The sequence below is a fragment of the Anser cygnoides genome, chromosome 6 (genome assembly GCF_040182565.1).
Source record: "Anser cygnoides isolate HZ-2024a breed goose chromosome 6, Taihu_goose_T2T_genome, whole genome shotgun sequence".
In the NCBI taxonomy this organism is placed as follows: Eukaryota; Metazoa; Chordata; class Aves; order Anseriformes; family Anatidae; genus Anser; species Anser cygnoides.
This window is the reverse complement of record NC_089878.1, coordinates 19,131,885-19,142,041: the sequence shown is the minus strand read 5'-3', so window position 1 is coordinate 19,142,041 and position 10,157 is coordinate 19,131,885. Positions and strand designations below refer to the sequence as shown.

The following is a 10,157-nucleotide window of genomic DNA, read 5'->3' as shown; positions in this document are numbered from 1 at the left end:
AGGAAATGTCTAAAATGCAAACAAATGGAGGCACTCTTGAGCTAGCTTTAAAATCCTTGGGCTCAGATGTTGTTGGCAGCATAAACAGGGCAGCAGGGTGTTGAGTGTGGCGTCACATCACTCCATGGCGTATTTACTGAAGTTTTTTGGATGGCTCCTGTAATCCACACCCAGCACCGCACTGTTCCAGCTACACCCCCAGTTTATTTAAAGGTCATTAGAGTGTGACTGTATGAGCTGCAGACAGAGCAGTGCTATGGGCCTTGGCTCCAAGGAGGGTGAAGAGTGGGAGGATGCTGTTTGTGTTTTTATTCATGCCATACAGCTGTAATGAGTCACTCTGATTGTCCAGAGTGAGAGACACATTGCAACATGTTGTCTCAGCTCATTACAGGGCTAGTTATAATGAGACTTTAAAAGGCTATAATCAGAGGATTGCTAATAGACCCAGGTGATTTTTTTCCCTGACAGATCTTTCTGTAGGTCAAATGCTGATGCTGTTGGCAAGTCAAGCACAGATCTAACAGTGAAAAGTTGGCTGAAACAGTCACCTGTTTTACTAGTGAATCCTTTTTTCTTTATATGTGGAAGGGAAGCTGTAATAGACTAAGAAGTAAATAATAATAATTTTGTTCAGCTTGTTAGTCTGACCAGTGAGAGCATTAAAATGTTACAAGGGGTGCAAGAAAAGGAACAGAGTTCAGGCCCAAACACAGAACATGGTCTAAACAAAGCTTTGTACAAAGGTACAAAGTATTCTGAGTAATTCATTTTTTGCACAGTTTCCTTCACTACTGCTGTCACCACTGCCCCAGGTGCTGCATTTAGCATCCCAGTGTTGTGGTTTAACCCGGCTGGCAGCTAAACACCACACAGCCGTTCGCTCACCCTCCCCCCTCCCTCTCTGGGATGGGGGAGAGAAACGGGAAAGTGAAGCCTGTGAGTTGAGATAAAGACAGTTTATTAAGACAGGAAAATAATAATAACAATAATAATAATAATAGTGATAATGGTAATAGTATTAACAATAATAATGTGTAAGAAAACAAGTGATGCACAATGCAATTGCTCACCACCCGCTGACCGATGCCCAGCCTATCCCCAAGCAGCCGGCCCCCCCACCCCGGCCAGCCACCCCTATATATTGTTTAGCATGACGTCAGATGGTATGGAATACCCCTTTGGCCAGTTTGGGTCAGCTGTCCTGGGTCTGTCCCCTCCCAGCTCCTGCTGCACCCCCAGCCTGCTCGCTGGCAGGACAGAGCAAGAAGCCGAAAAGTCCTTGGCCTGGTGTAAACACTGCTCTGCAACAATTAAAACATCAGCATGTTATCAGCGCTCTTCTCATCCTAATCCAAAACATAGCACCCTACCAGCTACTATGAGCTACTTAACTCTGTCCTAACTGGAACCAGGACACCCAGTCAGGCAGTGGGTCATAAATTTCATAAAACCTCTCCAGCATATCAGAAATTGCACTTGCTGACAACACACTTGATTTTGATCCCAGGTCTGAGGTAGAGGCAGTGGGACATCCAGCAGAGCAAAATTTCATCCCATTTAGTGCTGCACAAGGAGTCCATGGCAAACCCCACCTGCATTATTTCTCCAACATATGGCCACACTTGCTAAATTCGTTCTTCTGCAATATCATCTCTGGCTAGTTTTGAAAGTAGCTGTTCACAGATAGCTGGAGAACATCTATCAAACCAAACTGAAGTAACAATTTACCTTCTTTTCCTCTAATTGAGAAGTATTTTCAACTTGTGGTCGAAGGCACTTTTCCTGGTGGGTACAGTAATGGAATAGAAATTTTCCAGAGGCTCTTTTACTACTTGTGTCTTGTTCCTGCCTTCCAAAATCCAAACAGGAGATAACTGTTATAGAAGATCTTTTAGAAAAGAGAAGTGACATTCCAGATCCATAGGGAAACTTCCTCAAAACATGCACAATAACATTTGTGTGAGAGCAGAATGACTACACAAATGTTGTGATATTTCTCAAAGATAGGGGGGGGATTCTTTGAACATTTTATTACCCAAAATGGATTGTTATCAGTAACCACTTTCATACATTCAGCACTCAGGTGAAATATAAGGATCATAATTTGGAAAAGCTTCCTGCTGAGATTTGCACGCTGCTTTACAAGAGAAAAGAACAATTTATTCTTCGGTAGGTTGACAACAGGCTGATGAAAAGGGTATTTGCATGCCTTATTTCCTATAGGGCAGGAAGGGCTTTTACCTGGAGTGCTGAGGGACATTGGCACTGCTGAGCATGGTGAGAGCAGTGGAGAAGGTCAACACCGCTCTCCAAAGTAGTTAGGGAATAACAATTTCAGAAGAGTGGGAAAGACATAACATACCTGAACGGGGTAGCAGGCAGCCCCCAGCAAGTGCCAAGGTGGAAAAGACACAGCATGTTCTCTCCTGGGAATGCAGTGTAATGGTGTGGAATACCATGAATTGACCTGTCTAATACGTCAGACAAGATGGCAACTTGATTATATTATTTAAAGTATAATATACCTGACCTGATCCCTGCCACCACCCTTTTTAAGCCTCTACCCTTTTTAGCCCTGTTGGACTGCAAGGTGGATATAGAGAACAGTACAGATTTAATTGCAGAATATATAAAAAGGTGCTCCTCCACTGACCTTATAAGTGTGTTTAGGATCTGCCAACACATTTGTCTATGTGGAAGAAGCATCCTTTGACCACTGCTTTAAGACAGATCCCTGTCCAAAGACAATATGTGACAACCATTTACAATTAAACAGAAGAATCTTCCAAGCTATTGAGGTAATTTTTTTCACCTACTAATCACCTCGATTTCCTGTTGCATGAAAAGTCTGCAAGCATTCTTCTGTAGGAGTGGAGAAAGATCACAATAAATATTTGCAAGCTTTTGAAGCTAAACCTTTCCTACAAACCACCATCTTTCTCCCTCAGTATCTGTTGAGCTTATTTCTGAGGTTAATTAAAGAATTCTGATCTCATTTTAACTATGTCCATGCATGGAGATAATGTTAAACAACATAATCAATGTAGCTGCTAGTAGCAGCCCAGGGTAAGCCTATGAGGACATCGTCCAAACGTCTATCAGGAGAAATCTACTAGGAAATGATATAGAAGAAAAGATAGAGACAAATAGAGATGGAGATGGAGATAAGTTTTCACCCAAACCTGGCTCCCAAAAAGTCATAATCTGACCAAAACCGGGCTGTGGAACCTGTATGCATATTCAGCTATTCATGCAGGACATCCAGCATTCACAGATTCACCAAAGATTTATGAAAACTTAAATGAAATTATTCATTTACAGACCAATTACATAGATATATCTGCACAATTATATATTTTTCTTCATAAATGTAAATAATAGTCCATAAATTGGTATGTGAACTGAGATTAAGATAGTGAAATCTAAATGCAATTTTAACTAAAAATTATCTTTATTTCAGTTAAACTCATGTTTAGTTTCAAGACCTGATACAGAAGGTGCTTATACAGAATATGAGAAAGCACTGCGACACATGGTAGCTTATAACAGGCCACTCACCGGAATAAAAACCATCACACTCTGGTTTTATCATCCAGATTGTACTACCCAAGTTGTAATACGCACAGACAAAAAGGTATGATTTCCATCTTTTTAATAAGAAGCGTGTCATGTGTGTTAACCTCAGGTGTTTTTTGGATACGGCCTTTGCACAGCACTGACCCTAAGGAAAGTGAAGCGCTACATACTGCAGAGTCATGCTCCTGTGCTCCTGAACAACACACAGAGTTAAATACTAGATAAACACCCGAGGAAGAGAAATAGACATGACAAAGTGCAGTTACCCTAGGAGCAAGATGTAGCAATACATACAGGTCAAGTAGATAGTAGATCTCGGCTACATTATTTGTGATTGCAACAATCATAAATAGGATAGGAGAAATGGTGAAATATATATATCTGTCTTTCTGATGCTGCATAAAACTGACATCTTGCCCATTTCTTGACATTAAAGATCCTGCTGCTAAGTCTTTTTTTTTTTCCCACAGAAAAAGTGCTATTTTTCATGGAGCAAAAATGGTAAATTTCAGGAAGTAACACTGCATTTCGTAAACAGATATTTTAAGAGGCATTGTCAACCATATAATGCTTTATAAGGCTCTAGAAATGATTCAGTGCATGTCAGAAACATAACTTTTATTCACTTCTGGCTTACTGAAATTTTACTATTCTCTCTGTGAAGTTCAGTATCTGCAAGTGTGACTCAGGAATCCTTTCTCCTACTTTTTCCTTCTCATTCACATTTCTGAATGGATTAGTCCCCTTAAAATTGTTTAGGACTCTGCCATGACAAACAGACCATGAAGATCAACAAGGACAGGAAGGATGATAAAAAAAAAGACCCTCTTTCCATAAAGAAAATTATTTTTTTCTCAAAAACATCAAAACCTTTCAAACCAAACAGTCTTCTCCATTCCCACTCTTCCTCTGCTTTGTCTTAAAATTATCTGGTATGAATTCTTAAGATATTTATAATTCCATACATCTGTTTAGATAATGAGTCATAGGCGACTCTGTAAAGTTAATATAAATAAGCACAGAGAAGTGTAATCAGATCAGGTACTAAAATACAAGACTCCATTCTCTTGCCTACTTTGCTTTATCTGAAGCTGAAAATTCACTGAGTGGTAACATTTACCTCTCTCAAGCATTTTCTATACATGTATAGGAAGTGACAAACTGGCAGAAATGTGAATTTCACATCTTTGACAGAATTTTTTTAACCAGCAAACTCATAAGAGTAATGAAAGTGTTACAGTCTTTCTAATGGCAATTGCCCAAACCCCAAGAGCTGGACAAACCCCAAGAGTTGGAATGACACCTCTGATGCATACCAATTTCTTCTTTCCAAATCTTAAATCTGAATGGATAAAATGATCTCTGGGTTATGTTTGGAATAGTTGTGTGGTGTGGCTGGGGACTGATCAACATTGCAGTGTAGCCAAAAGTAAATCTGGGAGACACTGAAGCTAATGCAATGTGCCTGTTGATCTGTGTGTAGGCTATGCCGCAGATTTCAGTTAGTCTTTTGACCATATTCCCTTCTCATACACACATGAGCTTTGGGGCCTTTATGCTTCCTTCTAAAAATGTCTTGTTTCTTCCCATATGATAATCATGCTTTCTTCTGGTGTTTACGTTTCCCTGGTTTGGGCAGTAAAATGAAACTTGTGGAACATAAAAAGCAACCCCTCTGACCAAAACCCAGAAAAATCAATCCACTGTACATTGACTGTATCCCAACATTGGGAAAAGAGATGAACGAAGAAAAAGTCATCAGAAATGGGATTGCTCAATGTCATGCAAGAGCTGAGTGTCTCAGCATGCCTTTTGACACCATGTGAGTTGTGACAACCTACATCTTCCCTGAACACCTTTATCAGAGTTCCACATATGGAAGACCAGATCTACGAAGAGGGCTCCCCAAGTTGAATAGCTTGTGTCATGAACAGCATGGCCTTAATTTTGTACAAAATGAAGCATTTGTAAATCTGTTACTTGTTAGGACTTGCTTCTGCCAGGTTCCTAGTGAAAAACCCGTAGTGACAACAAGTAAGCCTATGGCAAAGTGAAATAGTAGGCTGTGCTTTGCTTATTTACTTGTATTAACAAGACCACTCAGGTCTCTCTAACGTATAAACTGTATTTTGCATGCTTCTGAAGAAGTTGTATTGTTCCCAGTCTTACCGTCTTTCCCCAGGCCTGGGTGCCTCATCCCCAGGTCATTTCTTCTCTTTAACCTCCTCTGAGGCACAACCAGATTTCTGGTAAATGGCAAGCAGTAACCAGCAAAAAAGCAACTTGACTTTCTTCTTCAATCAAATCATGTAATCCCATTGTCTGATTCCATGGTCTGATTCAAATTCCAGAGACTTCACTGAATTTCAGATCAAGCCCACGGTGAATACCTGGGACAACTAAATGGTCTAAGCTCTGACAATCCATGGGAAGAGTGGCAGTCTGTGATAGCACTGGGGGAAACAGGAACAGAAGGCGTCAGGGTTGGCAGAAACATTGAGACTTTCCTTTTCAACAGACTCACTTCCTAATCTAACAAGTTCTTCTCCTGTTAGCAAGTAGCAGTAGAAGCTGATGGCAGTACATAAGTTGCTTCCTTCTGCTTGCAGAAGTCTTGAAACAAAAGCAGTCTTCTGCTGCAGTGCATCCCTCACAGGTCCACCCAGCATGGTTCCAGGTACTGATGGATCCTGAGGTTTCTGTGGGAAGGAGAGGTCATTTACTGATTATTTAATCTAGAAAACTGGATGCAAACAGCTATTTCCAAAGCTGGTTGAAAAGTCAAGCATTCATAACTTGGGAACTGGGAGTTTCAGAGTAAATTTATACAGCCTTATCTCACCTTCCTCTGCCAGGTATGGTTGTACTATGATGCAGACATGGAGGATAAAATCCTAATCTTTGTTGCTGCATGAAAGGCTGATACAAGTTCATCTGAAAGTGACTCAGGACTGCATGGTGAAAATCTGATATTGATAAAAGCCAGCCATTTGCTGGATAAGTTAAATGATGCTGGAAATGCTTTGTGAAACAAGAGAAGGAATGGTTTCATGGGATAGATGAACACTGCCTTCAATAGCATATTTCAAGCTCTGCCCTGCTACAGAATTTCTGTGAAATGCTAGGCACAACATTTAAATTCAGCTTTTCATAATTGGCTACAAACTGTATTTTCCATGTTAAGGGTTCCAAATCACTTTCGACATCTTGTTTTGCAAAACAATGAGAATATAAGGTTGCTAAATATACTAGAATTATCAGCTCAATATTATCCGTGGGACACACAAAATGAGTGCAGATTTCACTTCTCTCTGAACTTTAGGGCCTCAGTTATACAATGGAGCTAAATCCTCACTTTATAGTTATTCTGAAAGTTGATTTGTTTATGTTTGAGGGGTACAGTATGACAGGAATGAGAAGAATCACAGACAGTCCAGCAAGAAAATTAACAAATCCGTGTTTAACTGAGGGGTGAAATCATGCATGAGAAATACAGCTGATGGCCCTGCCCTGGCAAGATAACAGCACAGCCTCACACAGACGACTAGCGGGTGAGCACCAGCTCCCCGTGCCTGGGTACACGAGACAGGCCTACGGCAAATGTCACCAGTTTATGATGCAAACATCAGCGTGGGTGATTCATAACTTTCTGCTTTTTTCTGCAACCTTCTCCTTCCTTTTGCAGTACGCTACAGCTTGAAAATTCTCCCAGCTCTCATTGCCTGGTCACCGCTTCAGTTTCACCAATGTGGGGCCAAGACATTTTTTCAGTATTTACTCAATAAAGTAAACACGATCAGAAATGTCTATCAAATATTTAAAATCCCAGTGTGGTCCAGAGGATTTCAGAATGGTTCTTGAAATGCTTTAAAAATCTGAAGTACAGAACTAGTTAAAATCCTCATCAGAAAATTAAGAAGATTGCCTGAAGGAGTGTGGCCTGGATCTCTGATAGCAAAAGAAATGAATTCCAGACCGCTTCTCCACCTGTGTTAGTGTTTTGTATGGAAAAATAAACTGCTTTGAAAAATGTATAGGGAAGCAGGAAATCTGGAGTCTAAAATATGGCAACATACACAAACCCTTGCTTTATAATTGTGTGCACTGTAGACCATCTGTTTAGCAGTTAAATACACTCCCATTTAAATGAGTAAGTACATTTAATGGACGAAGTATTAAGATCACTGAGGGGTGAAGTTTTATATTTGCAGTGTGTAAATGCCAGAGTGGAACCACTTGTACATTCTCAATACTACACACCTTTAAAATAACTAAGAAAAATGACTACTTACCTGCTGCATACCAAAAACTGGCTCCTTTTAGGGAAATCATTACAAACTGGAATAGATTGAATTGAAAGCCTGATGGTCTCACGGCCTCCATTCCAGAAGTATAAATCAGGCTGCAGCTCAGCTACTGCTGTTGTGAACTCTTTAAACACACAGAAAGTGGAAAATATGGAAGGGGATGATTTAACGACTTTGAGTATTCATTGTCATTTCAATCATCTTTTAACTAAGACAAGAGCAGAGAGATATTTCCTATACACCTTAACTAATCAGTTGTCAGTGCTTAAACAACAATTACTTTCAAAAAAAACAAAGGGGGTGGAAATTAGCTGATATGATCAAGCCATATGGCTAATATAATTGATTTGTTCAAATTTTTAACAATTATGAAAAACAAAACCAGAGCAGCAGCATAATATAATTTACAGATTTAACTGGAGGTGATATGTTTTATTTAGTTCGACAACAAATTGCATCTTCCTGGTGCCTAAACTGAAATATAATGAGGGAAAGGCCACGCTGGGTCCTAAGCATACCTGACCCGGGGAAAACTGATTTTCTGAGACTGGGGGCGGAAAAGTCCCTGGCTGTGAGCGGGGAGCCTGGGGCAGAGCCGGCCGCGGCGGAGCAGGCTGGGTGCCCCCGGGGGGGCAAGACGGGGACTGGTGGCAGCCCCCGCCTGCAGGCACCCCCCCGGTGGCAGCTCGGCTCTCCGAAGGGGCAGGAAGGCTGAGCGGGGGCAGGCTGTGCTAGCCAAGGGCTACCCGGCTTGCTCCGGATCGCCTTTCTGAGCGCTCTTTAAATTGCTCCTGAAACTTTGATTCGATCCGTAATTTTTAAGACTTGCTCACTGTCAAACCGAGACGGTATTCCCTTCTGGTTGACTCACACTCAGCAAAACAGACCGGAGCCATAATAAATCTGCGCTGGAAAATGTATTTGTTTATGTTTCTCTGCTCTGAAGTTTTCAGTCCCTCTCTCAGTTGTCTTGAGGATGCGTTTGTCCGCCGCCTGATTACTGCTGCGTGGAGGTTTCTCAAAATGGGCTGAGAACGACAATTTTGAGCCTGAGCTAGCGAAAGACAGGAGATCGGGGAAAAGGAACGCTTTGTTTTTCTGGCCCGTTCAGCAGGCTGCGAAGAAGAGCGTGGAAAAGGCGTCCCAGCACCTGGCTGCTTCGTGCCAAGGGCAGGGGCTGCACCCCGCTCGGGACACCCCACGGCACCCCACAAACGCCCCTGCTCCACAGCACGGAACCCGGGGTGCCCTTAGCCTTAGGACAAGGCTTCTTTGCCGGCTTGTTTTCTCGTACAAAACTGATCCTGATGCCCACCTTGCGCTGGAGGATAGAGTTCAGCCTCCGAATGCCATGAGAAGTTCAATTCAATTAAGTAAAAGCCTCATTTGCGTAGTCTGGAAACTATAGACATGGCTTAACTGATCACTTCACTCCTGTGAAATTCGCTCCCATCGCTAATAAGCGCAGGTCTCATTAAGGTGCTATGAACGGAGTTTTAATAATGTGTTAATAATCCCTGCCCGTTGGTCAGGGAACGAAGGGCTGGGAGCGCAGCTGGGGCGGGCGGCAGGAGCCCACCTTGCTCCGGGCACCGGGGGTTGGGGCAGCCCCCCCGGGACCGGGCTGCCTCGGGTCGCGCCCCCCCCGGGCAGCCCCTCCCGGGCACCGAGAGGGGAAGGGGCCAGCGGCACCGCCAGGCAGCGGGCCGGGGGCCGCCGGTAATTAGAGGCTGCCCGGGGATGATTGCCTTTAGCTGCCCGTGATTAATGATTTATCAGGAACTTAGTTTCACTTGCTCAGCCCCGATAGGCTGCACAAGGCCTTCAGAGACCGCTTTTCTAGCTGTAAAATTGACTTCCCTACCTCGCCTCTTTGGCTCGTTACTATTATCATCTGGGTTTAAATTTCTCGGTTTAAGCAGTGTAATCTTTCTTCGGTTGCGCGCCCCGAAGTAAAAATCGGGCATCATTTTCACATCAAAGAACTGTCAGCTCCCTCGTATGAATTGCTGCCCCTCGCACCCTCTCTAAAACACTCCCCTTGACACCCGAGCGTTTGGAGAGCGCTGGAGATATATCGCCGTAATCACGGCCGTTATAATTGAGTTTGGTGCTGGAGAAGCGGCAGCGCGGGGGACCAGGGTGGAGCAGAAGGGGCCCGCTCCGACGGGGCGCACGGAGCCGCCCGTTCCCCCCCGTCCCCCCGGGGAAAGGTCGAGATGCCCCGGCTGCCCCCCAGGGCAGGAGCTCGGAGCCCCCTTCCCGGAGGGA

At 43.2% G+C, this 10,157-nt stretch overlaps 1 long non-coding RNA gene across 1 annotated transcript; it reads right to left on the bottom strand.

The window, feature by feature from the left end:
* Nucleotides 1-3,990: 3,990 nt before the first annotated feature.
* LOC106030021 (uncharacterized) lies at nt 3,991-9,938 on the bottom strand. Its single transcript, XR_001203489.3, has 3 exons — nt 9,202-9,938; nt 7,872-8,010; nt 3,991-6,278 (listed from the first exon to the last, which is right to left on the bottom strand). It is a non-coding gene; the product is annotated as an uncharacterized lncRNA (long non-coding RNA).
* Nucleotides 9,939-10,157: the final 219 nt, after the last annotated feature.